This window comes from Dasypus novemcinctus, chromosome 4, assembly GCF_030445035.2.
Source record: "Dasypus novemcinctus isolate mDasNov1 chromosome 4, mDasNov1.1.hap2, whole genome shotgun sequence".
Lineage (NCBI taxonomy): Eukaryota > Metazoa > Chordata > Mammalia > Cingulata > Dasypodidae > Dasypus > Dasypus novemcinctus.
The window spans coordinates 48,485,123-48,499,537 of NC_080676.1; the positions used below are offsets into that span (position 1 = coordinate 48,485,123).

The 14,415-nt window shown below is 35.6% G+C and overlaps 1 protein-coding gene across 1 annotated transcript in view; it reads left to right on the forward strand.

Moving 5' to 3' along the window:
• LOC139438838 (uncharacterized) overlaps window positions 1–14,415 on the forward strand; it is a 396,979-nt gene that overhangs the window by 309,380 nt on the left and 73,184 nt on the right. The window lies entirely within an intron of this gene.

Consider the following 14,415-nt stretch of genomic DNA (forward strand, 5'->3'; position numbering starts at 1 on the left):
TTTATTGAGATTATCATATTGTTCATCCTTCTTTGTCTGATATGCTTTAGTTCTTTCTCAGTGTTTTCCTTTATCTCCTTGAACATAATTAGGATCATTTTTTAATAGTCTTTCTCTAGTGTGTTCAAGGTCTTGTCTTCTTCAATGATGGTTTCTGGATATTTATCTTGTTCCTTTTGCTGGGTCATCATTTCTGTTTTGTTTGTATTTTAATCTTATGTTGTACAAAGTATATTTTAATATTTTAAAGTAATAATGCTAGGATTTAATTCATCTGCTCTCCTTTATGTTTGTGTCTAGGTAGTAATATGACAGAGATTTACTTACATGTCAAAAACAAATAAATCAATTAAAAAATAAACAAACATCATTCATAGTCTTTGCAAATTGGCCTGGCATTGGCTAGATCTCTCCTTAAGAGTTTAGCCTTACAATCAAGATGATCAACCTCAGCCATGTATGAAGTGCAGAACCCTGCCCATCATTTCTGAGCCTACATCTTGTCCTGGGATTGTGAGTGCTCAGGCATTAGGAATTTCTCTGATTATTGGAATTTGAATGTCTCCCGTAGTCAGTATGAAATAGACACTCTCCCCTTCCCGGTTCTATTGTATGGCTTTAATCGAGTACTACTTTTTTCCGAGGCCACTTTGACTTAATTGTTTCTTACACTGCTTTAGCTGTCTGCAAGCTGCTTCTCTTTTCAGGGTAAGTTCTGGAAGGTGAGCCAAAAATGAGTTTCCTGGCTCTGTCTCCCTCTGCCACATTATAGATTGGCACCAACATAAAGGTATTGTATTATGTGCTTAAGGATTACTCTGTTCCTCTGGAGTAGGGCCAGAGTCCCATAAAGGGAACACAGGCTGGCTCCAACCCATACATTGGGGATTGGGTATGGGCAGGGCCAGCAAAGGCACTGTTAGCTTCTCCTACCATTTTTAAAGTTAATTTTTTTTGATTCAGCTTTCCTCCTCTTACTGCAACCATTTAACTGTTTTCTAGGGTTTTAAGGAAGATGATTATGCCAATTTTCACTGGTTGTTCAAAGATTCTGTTGGGGAAATGGCACCCAGGTGCATTTTATGATGCCATTTTGGTTAACTTCTCCTACAGTTTTTAAGTAGCATTTTCCTTGATTTGTTACTTGCCTTGTTAGTGCAATCTTTTACTTGTTTTCTGGAGCTTTGAGAAAGATGTTTCTGCTATTTCTTGCTGGTTTTTCAAAGCTTCTGTTAGGGACAAGCCCTGAAGCTTGTCATTTCCTTATCTTCATAGGGGTAGGGCCCCACTGTGATTATTTTCAATCACACTTTAACACTAGAGTCTAAAATTCATCAAACTGTGATGCAAGTTATTGTGAAAATGGGAATTTATTTTTTTAGATCTACAGCGTGAATGATACTATGGCTGTTTAAAACTACTTAGATTTTTAAAGTGTGTTTTACGTAGAGATTTTAAAGAAACATTTCTTTTATTCATTTCAATTTTTAATTTACTTTTTAGTAGGTTTCAAATATTGTGTTTAAGGAATATAAAGGCCTCAATTTTTTATTTTCTTATATGCAGGTTTGCAAGTAGGTTTGCATTTTCAGCCAAAAAAATTTTTTTAAAGATTTATTTTTTATTTCTCCCTTGCCGCCCCCCCCCCCACCAGTTGTCTGCTCTCTGTATCCATCTGCTGTGTGTTCTTCTGTGACCACTTTTATCCTTACCAGCAGCCCCGGGAATCTGTGTTTCTTTTTGTTGCATCATCTTGCTGTGTCAGGTCTCTGTGTGTGTGGCACCATTCTTGTGCAGGCTGCCTTTCTTTCGTGCTGGGCGACTCTCCTTACAGGGCACACTCCTTGCACGTGGGGCTCCCCTATGCGAGGGACACCCCTGTGTGGCATGGCACTCCTTGTGCGCATCAGCACTGTACATAGGCCAGCTCCACAAGGGTCAAGGAGGCCTGGGGTTTGAACCACGGACCTCCCATGTGGTAGGCGGACATCCTATCCATTGGGCCAAGTCTGCTTCCCTAATATTTTTTTTATTTGTTAAAATGATGCACTCTTCATATAAATAAACTTTTGTATATATTAGATTCAGATATTTCTCTATAATAAATAAGATCTTCAAATTAAAGTGTATTATTTAAAGTTATAGAATCCATAAAAATTCCTGCTTTCAAATTTTGTGAAAATTCAGATGGTGTAATTAATAAATATTACCTTTATTTGATCAACAGGATGATATTGATTAATTATTTAAATACAGCTGAATGAATATTCAAAATTCTTAATAGTATAAGTAGGCTTAAGCCATTGACAAATATCACTTTAAGACATAAATGTCAGTTATAAATTAAGCTTGTATATTCATTGAAACTTCCTCCAGGTGTCTGTCAGAACTTTTTTTTCATTGAATTTAAGTTTTGTAAACCAGTTTGAGTAACTGCATGTACTCATAATGAGTACAATTTAAATTCTTTAAAATATTCAAACTTTTCATTTTCTCAAAACATTTTAAGCTAACTTCAAGTTTTTTGTGTTTATTTTCAGTAAACTATTATCAAATTAAGCAGTGTTATCTTTTTCTATACTTTTTATTGGACAAGTATGCCAGATTTTTGAACAGAGGCTCTGTTTTATGATAGTACTCTTTAATTTTAAGGTGGAAGTTTATCATATGACATGCAGTTTTTGGTTAAATGTGTGGTTATTTTAAAATTCAATTCACATTCCTGATCAAAATTCTTTACAAATATGAATTGAAATTTACTTCCTTACCACGGCAAAGAACCTGATGCAAACCAATGGGCTCTATCATATTTAACAGTGAGACATGAGACAAATTCCCATTAAAGTGAGTATAAAAAGACAAATTTTCTGGTCACCTACTGCTTGTGATAAAGTAGATCTTAGAATGAAGGGCTCACTTTTATTTCCAGATGATCTAACTTTCTAGTCTCTCTTTGGTCTTCTCTTGCTGGTTCCTCTCATCCCTCCACCTTTTAGATATTTGCAGGGTCTCAGTGCTTATTTTACAGACATTTTCTCTCACCCAGGCTCACAGTTTTAAATAACTGCTATACATGAATGGTCCCAAATTTATATTTCAAGACTAGATATTTCCCTGGACCTCCCCTGAATTCATATATCAATTGACTTGGATGTCTAGGAGACACCTCATTCATAACAAGTCCAAAACTGAACACATGATTTTCCCACCTAATTTACCCCTCAGTAAATGGCAAATGCCTACTCCCTTTGTTCAGGCCAACAACCTTGTCATCATCTTGATTATTCCCTTTCTCTCATGTCCACAATGAAACTATCATCAAATCTTGAAAACTACCTTCAGATTATATACAAAATTCCACCAATTCTCACCATCCACAGCTATCACCAGATGTAAGCTACAAATGTATGCAAATGTTTCTCATTTTCTGCCTTTGCCTCCATTCAGTTTATTTACAGCAGAGCACCTGAAGTGTTTTTTTCTTAAGTCTGTCAGTCCATGTCTCTCCTATGTCCCATTCTGTCCAATGGCTTTCCATCCCACTCTGTGTAAAGCCAAATGCCTCAGTATGGTCTACCAGACTCAAACATGATGAAGTACCTATTACTTCTCTGAGCTCATCTCTTACCCCTTCAACAACTTCTTTCACTTTTATTTTAATATATTTTTATTAGAGAAGTTGTGCATTTAAAAAACAATCATGTACATGTATGAAATCCCCATACAATACCTCCCCACAATACAATATGTTTTTGTGGAATATTTATTAAGATTATGAGATAATATCATCACACTATTACTACTAACTATGGTCTATACCATACATTCGTTAAATTTTTTCCATACCCCCTTATTATTAAAACAGTATATCTTTGGCATTGATGCAAGAATATTACAGTATTGCTCTTAACTTTAGTCCATTGGTTACATTAATAGTATCTTTCCCAGGCATACATTCTCACCACATTGCAATAGTGATGTGTATTTGTTCTAGTTCATAGAAGAACATGCTTGAATTTGTACCACTAATCATAATTCCCATCCATATCTGGGTTCACTGTGTTATTCAGTCCCTAGATTATTCTCTAGATTTCTTTCAATTGACATCCACATCCCTAGACTAGCCATTTCAGCCACAATCACATATATAAACCAGTTACATTCATAATGTGTCACCATCAATTCTATCCATTACCACACATTTATAGACACGTTAATTAAAACTCCTATACACATTAAGCATTAGTACCCCATCTCAGCCCTCTTCTTATCTCCTAATAGTGTATATTCAAGGTTTTAACTCTGTGCATTTGTTCTTTGTATTTAGTTCATATTTGTGAGATCGTGTAATATTTGTCCTTTTGTGTCTGGCTTATTTCACTTGGTACAGTGTCTTCAAGGTTTAACCATGTTATCATAAAAGTCCCAATTTCATTTGTTCTTACAGCAGCATAGTAGTTCATCATACACATATATCAAATTTTGTTTATCCAATCATTGGTTGATGTACTCTTGTGTTGTTTCCATCTTTGGACAATTGAGAATAACTGAATAATACCACTATGATCATCAGTCTGCAAATGTCTGTTCACACCACAGTTTTTAATTTTTTTCTGGTTATATTACTAGCAGAGGAGTTGCTGAATCATATGGCAGTTCTATATTTAGCTTCCTGAGGAACCACCAAACTGTCTTCCACAAATGCTGCATCATTTTACATTCCCACCAGCAGTGAAGGAGTATTCCTATTTCTCCACATTTTCTCCAGCACTTACTGTATTCTGTGTTTTTAGTATTGAGTGTTCTATGAGGCGTGAAGTGATATCTAATTGTCATTTTGATTTGAATTTCCCTAATAGCTAGTGTATTAGTCAGCCAAAGGGGTGCTGATGCAAAATACCAGAAATTGATTTTTATAAAGGGTACTTATTTGGGGTAGGAGTTTACAGATACCAGGCCATAAAGCATAAGTTACTTCCCTCACCAAAGTCTATTTGGAGCAAGATGGCTGCCAACATCTGTGAAGGTTCAGGCTTCCTGGGTCCTTACATTCTTGGGGCTTGCTTTTCTCTGGGTTCAAGTTTCCTTTCTTCCTGGGACTGGCTTCTCTTTCCTCTGCATGATGCCTTCCCAGGGCTCCAGCTTAAGTCTTCAGCATCAAACTCCAACATCAGAAAACTCTCAACTCTGTTCTTTGCCATGCCTTTTATCATATCAACACCCTAATCATAACTCAGTCATGCCCAGGTACAGATCAGATTGCAAGCATAATCCAATATTTCTTTTTGGAATTCATCAATAATAATAAACTGCTACAGCTAGTGAAATTGAACATTTTTTCATGTGTTTTATGGTCATTTGTATTTCTTCTTGGGAGAAATGTCTAAATCTTTTGCCCATTTTTAAATTGGATTGCTTGGTTTTTCATTGTTGAGTTGTATGATCTCTTTATATAGAATGGTAATCAGACCTGTACCAAATATGTGGGTTCTAAATATTTTCACCTATTCACTGAGCTGCTTTTTCACTTTCCTGACAAAATCCTTTAATCTCAAAAATGTTTAAGTCTGAGGAGGTCCCATTTATCCATGTTTTCTTTGATTGCTTATGCTTTCAGTGTAAAGTTTAAGAATCCACCACCTACCACCTGGTATTAAAGATTTTTCCCTACATTTTGTTCTAAGAGATTATGGTTCTCACTTTTATATTTAGGTCTTTGATAATTTTTAGTTAAATTTTATATAAGATGGAAGGTAAGGGTTCTCTTTCTTTCTCTTGGATAGGGATATTCAGTTCTTCCAGCACCATTTACTTAATAGACTGCTCTGCCCCTACTGTTTGGATTTGACATCTTGTCAAAAGTCATTTGACCATAGATGTGAGGGTCTGTTTCTGAACTAACAATTCAGTTCCATTTGTCTATATGTCTATCTTTATGCCAGTACTATGCTTTTTTTTTTTAACCACTGTAGCTAGGTAATATGCTTTAAAGTCAGGGAATGAATGAAAGTCCTCAAACTTTGCTCTTCCTTTTTAAGGTGTTTCTGGTTTCTCAGGGCTCCTTACCCTTCAAAATAAATTTGATAATTGTGTTTTCCATTTCGTGAAAATATGCTGGTGGAATTTTTATTGGAATTTCATTGAATCTGTATATCAATATGGAACAGAATTGATACCTTTAAGATACTTAGCCTTAGTCTTCCAATTCACGAACACAGAAAGTACTTTCATTTACTAAGATGTTTTAAAATTTCTTTTTGCAATGCATTATAGTTTTCTAAATAGAAGTGCCTTACATCTTTGTTTAAATTTATGCCTAAGTATTTGATTCTTTTAGTCACTATTGTAAATAGAATTTTTTTCCTGACTTCCTTCTATAATTGCACATTACTAGTATATAGAAACCCCCTGAATTTTGCATATTGATATTGTATCCTGCCAATCTGATGAATTTGTTTATTAACTCTAGCAGCTTTGTTGTTGATTTTTTGGGACTTTCTAGGCATAGGATCATATCATCCATGGATAGAGAAAATGTTACTTCTTCCTTTCCAATTTGGATGCATTTTATTTATTTATTTATTTTTCTTCCTGATAGCTCTAGCTAGTCCTTTAGCACTATTTTAAACAACAGCTGTGACAGTGGATATCCTTGTCTTGTTCCTGATCTCAGCAGAAAAACTTTCAGTCTTTCATCATTGAATATGTATGCTGTGGATTTTATATATATGGACTTTATCATGTTGAGAAATTTTCCTTCAATTCCCATCTTTTGTAGAATTTTTATCAAGAAAGAATGCTAAATTTTATCAAGTGTCTTTCTGCATCAATTGATAGGATCATGTGAAATTTCTTTATAGATTTATTAATGTGGTATATTATGCTGATTGATTTTCTTGTGTTGCACCACCCTTGTATGCTTCATGTAAAATCTAATTGATTATAATGAATAATTATTTTAATATGTGGTTGGATTTGATTAGTAAGTATTTTGTTGAGGTATTTTGCATCCATATTCATTAGGGAAAGGGGTCCGCAATTTTCTTTTTCATAATATCTTTAACTGGCTTTGGTATTAGGGTGATACAGGCTTCATAGAATTAGTTTGGTAGCATTACTTCTTGTTGTTTTTTTTTTGAAGACCTTGAGTAATATTGGTATTCTATCTTTGAAAGCTTGGTAGAACTCACCTGTGAAACAATCTGATCCTGAACTTTTCATTTTGGGGAGTTGTTTAATTACTTTCAATCTCTCTACTTGTGATTGACTGTTGAGGTCTTCTATTTCTTCAACGGTCAGTTTAGGTTGTTTGTACATTCCAAAGAATTTTTCCATTTCATCTACATTGTCAAATTTGTTGGTGTACAGTTGTTCATAGTATCCTCTTATGATCTATATATTATTTCTCTAGAGTCAGTAGTAATGTCCCCATTTTATTTTATTTTATTTTTTAATGTATTTGCATCGTCTCTCCTTTTTTCCTTATCATTTACCTGAGGATTTGTCATTGTTGTTAATCTTCTTGAAGAACCAACTTTTGGTTTTGTTAATTCTCTGTATTGTTCTTTTTTTAATTTGTTTTCAGTTTCATTTATTTCTGTTCTGATCTTAATTTCATTCCTTCTTCTTGGTTTGGGAATAGCTTGCCTTTATTTTTCTAGTTTCTCCAGGTGTGTAGGTAGGTCATTGATTTTAGCTTTTTCTTCTTTTTTAATGTAAGCATTGAATGCTATAAGTCTCCCTCTCAGTACTGCCTTTTCTACATCCTGTATGTTTTTATATATTGTGTTATCATTTTTGTTTGTCCAGAGATATTTATTGGTTTTTCAATATTTAAGTGTGTATTCTTTAATCTCCATATATTTTTGAATTTTCCTTTTTTCCATCTCTTGTTAATTTTCAGCCTTATTTCTTTATGATCAGCAAAAGTGTTTTGTATATTTTAATCTTGTTGATTTTATTCAGATCTGGTTTGTAACCCAATATATAGTCTATCGTGGAGAAAGATTTGGGAGTACTTGAGATCAATGAATATCCTGCTGTTTGGGGTGAAATGTTCTGTATATGTCTGTTGGGCTTATTCCAATTACCATATCATTCAAGCACCCTGTTTCTTTATTGATCCTCTGTCTAGATTTTCTATCAAATGCTGAGAGTGGTGTGTTGAAATCTCCAATTATTATTGTAGAGACATCTAGCTTTCCTTTCAGATTTACCAGTGTTTGACTGATTAATTTGTAGCATCCTTGTTAGGTGAATATACATTTATGGTTGTTATTTCTTCCTGGTGAATTTTATGATTGTTATTTCTTCCTGGTGAATTGATCCTTTTATTAATATATAATCTCCTTCCTTGTCTCTAATAAAAGGTTTGCTTTTAGTGTCTATTTTTTTTTTTGTTACTGCATGCATGGAATATCTTTTTCCAGCCTCTCACTTTCAATTTATTTGCATCCTTGTTTCTAAGGTGAGTCTCTAATATATGGCATATAGATGTCTCATATTTTCTTACCAATTCTACCAGCCTGTGTCTTTTGTTTGTAGAGTTTAATCCATTAACATTTAACTGTAAAGGCAGTTCTTACTTCACCCATTTTGACCTTTGGGTTTTATCTGTCATATTTTATTTTCATCAGTCTTTTTATACTTTTAGTTACTTATACTGATATAATCTTAATTTCTAGACACTCTTCCAACCCTCTCTCTCCTGTCTTTTCTCTTCAGGCTGTAGTGCTCCCTTTTGTATTTCCTGCACATTCAGTCTCTTGGTTACAAACTCTTTCAGTTTTTATCTGTGAATAATTTATATTTGCTATTGTTTCTGAAAGACCATCTTGCCAGATACAAGTTTCTCAAGTGGCAGTTTTTCTCTTGCAGTATCTCAAATATGTCATACCACTGGTTTCTTTCCTCCATGGTTTCTGATGAGAATACAGTACTTAATCTTATTAAGTGGACCTTGTATGTGAGGCATCACTTTTCTCTTGCTTTTCTCAGAATTCTTTGTCTTTGACATTTGACATTGTGATTAGTATGTGTCTTAGAGTAGGTCTATTTGGATTTATTCAGATGGGAGTACATTGTACTGATTGGATGTGGCTATCTATGTCCTTCAATAGGGTTGGGAAATTTTCTACCATTATTTATTCAAATATTCCTTCTACCCCTTTTCTCTTCTCCTTCTGGGACACCCATGATACATATGTTTGCACATTTCTTGCCATCATTTATTTCCCTCAGGCCCTGTTCGATTTGTCCATTCTTTTATTTATCTGTTCTTTGTATTTTACTTTCAGAGACCATGTCTTCAACTATTCACTGATACTTTCTTCTGCCTCCTCAAATCTGATGTTATAGGCCTCCAGTGTATTTTTAATTTCATTTATTGTACCTTTCATTCCCATAACATTGCTATTTTTCTGTGTATGCTTTCAAATTCTTCTTTGCGTTCACCTAGTGTCTTCTTAAAGCCTTTAATCTCTTTAGCCATCTAATTGAATTTATTAAGGAGATTTGTTTGAACACCTGTTATTAGTGTCTCAACTCATTTGTGTCATCTGGAGGCTTATCTTGTTCCTTTGACTGGTCCATATATTTCTGTTGCTTGGTATGGATTGTAATTTTTTGTGGATGTCTTGACATCTGGCTTATTAGATGTGTTTCTTCTGGTTGCAGTTTCTCTCTTTAATTTAGGGTTTCTTACTATTTTTATCTTGCTGGTTTTGTAGTAGTCTGCAAGGGTGTAATTTATGCTGTACCTGCCTTGCCTCAGGAACTGATGAAACATTTCTTGCCTTTCTCCTCTGCCAAGAGTATGGATGGAGCCTTACCCATGTGTAGTAATCCAAGCCATGCAGGCCAAGATTCTTTGTAGCTGCCTGAAGAGATGGATGAATCTTCACAGCCCTTCCTCCACTGTCTAGAGTGGGATGGAGTTGCAGGTGTGGGCTGCAATCTATGCCATGTGGGTCCAAAATGACTGCAGTTGCCTAGGTAGACTGATATAGCACTGGACCACCTTCTCCACTGCCAGTGGTGGGATGGACTTCTGGAGTGTCCAAAAATCTAATTTGTGTGGCCTGAAAACACCTACAGTTGCCCCAAGAGACTGAGGAAGTACTATCCCGTCTGCCCTTTAAGGGGTGGGGATTTCACCACCTAACAAAGAGTCCATGTAGGCTGATAGCACCTGCTGTTGTCCAGAGAGGCTGAAGAAACACAACTTGCCTCTTATCCTATTGGGGGTTGGGTGTTGAGTCACAGGGACCCAATGGTCTAGTGCATGCATGCATGCCAAAAGCACATGCAGTTGCCAGAGAGGCTGTGGAAACACAGCTTCTCTCCTAACCTATTGGGGTTGGGGAAGAAACCCCAGGCACCCAACAGTCCTGCCTGTGCAGTCTGAAAGTACCTGAAGTTGCCCAGAGAAGCTGAAGAAACACATCTCCCCTCCTATTCTACTGGGGAGCAAGGATTGAGCCATAGATATCTGACTCTTCAGTCTGTGTGTTGTCAGAAAGCACCTGCAGTTACCAGAGAGTCTGGGGAAACACGGATCCTCTTTTCCTATTGGGTATAGGGATGGAGCCACAGGTACCCAACAGTCCAGGCTATGCAGGCTAAATGTGCCAACCATTGCCCAGATAGGCTGAGGAAACACAAAGCCCCCTTATATCCTATGGAGGCATAGAGGTGGAGTCCCACACACTCAACAAACCAGTTTGTGTAGGCCAAAAGTGTCTGCAGTTGGCCCTAAACTATGGAAGGGAGGTTGGGATGGAATTGAAAGTGCTCAGCAATTCAGTCTGTGTAGGCTGAATGCACCTGCAGTTGCCCAGGGTGGCTGAGGAAACACAGCTCCCTTCTATGGGAGGGGGCATGGATAGAGTCCCAGGTGTCCAATTCTCTGGTCTGTGCTGGTCAAGAGCACCTGCTGTTGCCCAGATAGACTGGTGCAGGTGCTCCAATTTTCCTCCCTGCTGGAGTTTGAGCTGGGCCTAGGCTAGGGCTGCAGTCTGATCTGGATGGAAAGAAGTCAGTCTGTACCATCACTGTGATTTTCAATCAGCCCAACTTCCTCTCATACGGGGGGTAGAGTTAAAACGGTGATTTTTGGCCTCTTTCCAACTTGGACAGGTTCACAATTTAGCTGTTCTTAGGATTATACTTATCCAATTGAATTTACTAACTTATCAGTAGCTGAAGTCAGTGCCTTAACTGTCTCTTCCTCCCCCATTTTGGGAAATGGAACTTCCTATTTCCAGCCATGGAATAGCTCCTGAGGTGGCTAATGCCACCAGTGGATAATGGGCACCAGCTTCCATGGTGTGGCGTTCTCTACTCATGAATCTTCACTGCAGATGGGCAGTCTCCTCCTTCTATTCTTTCAAGGATGTTTCAAGATCTTCTTCTGGTCCCTGCACCCACCAAACAGGTGCTTTAGATATCTCTGGGTGATTACTAACTACTCTGTAGGATAAGAGCTGACTCTTGGAGCAACTTATGCTTCCACCATCTTGCCTCTCTCTCTTTTCTCACTTTTTTACCACCTCACTTGCCATCTTGCTGATCCTAGAACTTGCAAGCAACTTCCCTCCTCAGAAATTTTTATTTGCTAATCTTTTATCTGCAATGCCTTCCCTTTTATATCTTTTTGGATTGTTCCCTTACCGTCTTCAGGTCTCTGTGCATCCCTTAGCACCTTATATTATGAAATCAATCCATATCCCTACCCATTACACTCTATTCTCTTTACTCTAAAGTATTTTTCTTTGTCACACTCATTGGGATATCATATGTTTAATTGTTTATTTATAATCTGTGTTTTATCCCATTAGACTTACAGGTGGTATGCTTACAAAACATAAGAGAACTGACTTTAAAATATATACAACTTATAAATAGAATTAGGTAGCTGCACAGTGGTGCACTAGTAAATGTTAACAACTGCCTTTCTGGCAGGGGTGAGAGTGGGGGACGGAGAACCAGAAACTGGCTACTTTGCCAATTTCTATAAAGAAATTACCTCCACCATAGCTGACTTCAAGCTACCAGTGTATGTACCAGTCACTGAATGAGGATTTGGGTAAGGATATAGAATAGCACAACATGGTATAATATTTCCACCATGTAGAAGTAATAGGCACATATGACCTAAAGTTCCTAGATAATAGTAAAATGCAATACAATAATTAGGAGGTAATGAGTTTTTGAGTATTTATTACCTTGCTTTTAATATAATTTTCCTTAAATGAAAATTTCAATAATTTAAATTATGGATGTATTTAACAACTTGCTTGTAAAACTCCTGAAAATTTAGCAATTGGTGTTTTGCAAAGTCATATATGTTGGCCTGGGAATACCACTGAGTCCTGGCTTTATATTTATTAACTCTCAGCCCTTGGGTAAGCTATTTAACTTCTCCATACCTTAGTCCGCAAAACAAGCCTAACAATAGTCACTACCTCACAGAGTGATTATGAAGATAAATAAAATATGTAAAACACTTAAATCTGATACAAAAGTAAGAAGTAAATATTAGTTATTATTACTACTACAATTATTATGAATAATTAACATTTAAAATAATATAGAAAATATATTATTATATATGTTACATAAGCAAAAGCAAATATGAGAAATAGTGTAGGGAGTAGTTAAACCTACTTCATAGTATTGCTATGAGCATTAAATGAGTTAACATTCACAAAGTATTTAGAATTTGTAAGTTTGGGCTATTAATATTATCAATCAGTAATGTAGAAAACTTATTTAACTGAGAAATTACAATAGAAATTGAATAAATGAAAAGATGTTTTATATTTTAATATAAGAGGCCTGGATATTGCATTGATGCAACTTTAAAAATTCACTTATAAATTTAATGCAGCTAAATAAAATAGGAATTGCAATGGTATAAGAATAAACATGCTATAAAAATAGCATGTTTTATATAAAGAGGAATGAGACTTGCCTTAATTAGTATACATTAAAATAAGATATTTCCTACTTTATAGTGGTCACTGGAGACAGTGTTTTGTGGAACAAAAAATTAATTTTGGAGTTTGGATCCGGAACTGATTGGCTCTTTTCTTTTTTCCAAGATAGTTAACTAGTTATCTTTAGAATCTTCATCTGTAAAGTAAACTGGTTATAACATCAACAAAAAAAACAACAAAAAAGTCTACATTCCAGAACTGTTACAAGAGCAGAGGATAACAGATATGAAAAGTGGCAAGGCAACAATTGCTTTGGTGTGATTATTAATATGAATAAGAAGCAAAATGCATATGTTTATTTCTGGTTAATCGTGAATTTTTTATTTCCCCCTTATGAAGTGGTATTCTACCCATCCTGATTATTTAGTATTCTCAGAAATTCTGTATTTGTTAGTGTTTTTCCTTTGCCTGGATTGCCCTTTTTCTTTTCTCTTGTTTTTCAAAATGGTCCTTAGCCTTCAAGAGCTGCAAGAATGCCAATTGTTCCATGAAGTACTCTTTAAATTCCCCATTCCCACTTCCTTTATGATTTCGAGTAATGTCTCCATCTTCTGCCTGTTAGGGATTGTCTCCCATTGTCCTTATCAGTTATCCCATTCAGCCTCTGGATTCTTTTCTTCTTTAGAGCAGTCTGTGAATCAGCAGCATGACCATCATGGAAAAGCTTGTTAGAAGTGCAGAATCCTAGGCCACATCCCAGACCAGTATCCCCAGGTGATTGCTATGCATATTACATTTGAGAAGCACTACCTTAATTAATCATAAACTCCCTGTGATTGAGGTACAGGAGTGGAGGTACATCTTGTCTTAGAAACCTCCAAAAGGCCCAGCATAATATAATGCATTGTACACAGTAGGTATTCAGTTAATGGGTGTTAAATTGAAAAAACTTTAAGTTTAGCATTTGAAGCCATGAAAATCCAGTTTAGAAAAGCTCAAAATATTAGGAAAGGATGTTGTAAAGTCAGAGCAAGAAGAAAGCTATTCATTATTGATGCTACTCACACAACTAATCAATATTTCTTGGTCATCAACTACTACTGTACTTTTTCATGCATTAAATATTAGTATGGATCCTTGATCTTGTAAAAAAAAGTTCTTCAGACTAACCTTCACCTTCAAAAAATTCATTTAGATAACTGAATCAAAATGTGGTTGCTTTGTCATCCTTGTAAATATTTAATATATGCTATTAGAAATCATGACAGAACTTTAAGGCATTGTGTATCTAAAAAATGGCTGGAAAATATCCAGATGTGATTTCATTAAATTATTTACATGGATCAATTCATTGTTTGTCTTGATTTTCTAGAAAATGATTAGTAAAATTATAAGTAACAATTTCTCATTTATAATTAAAGTAAGATGATATACTGTAAAATATGTTCTTTTCCAATAAGGTTTTAAATCAAATGTG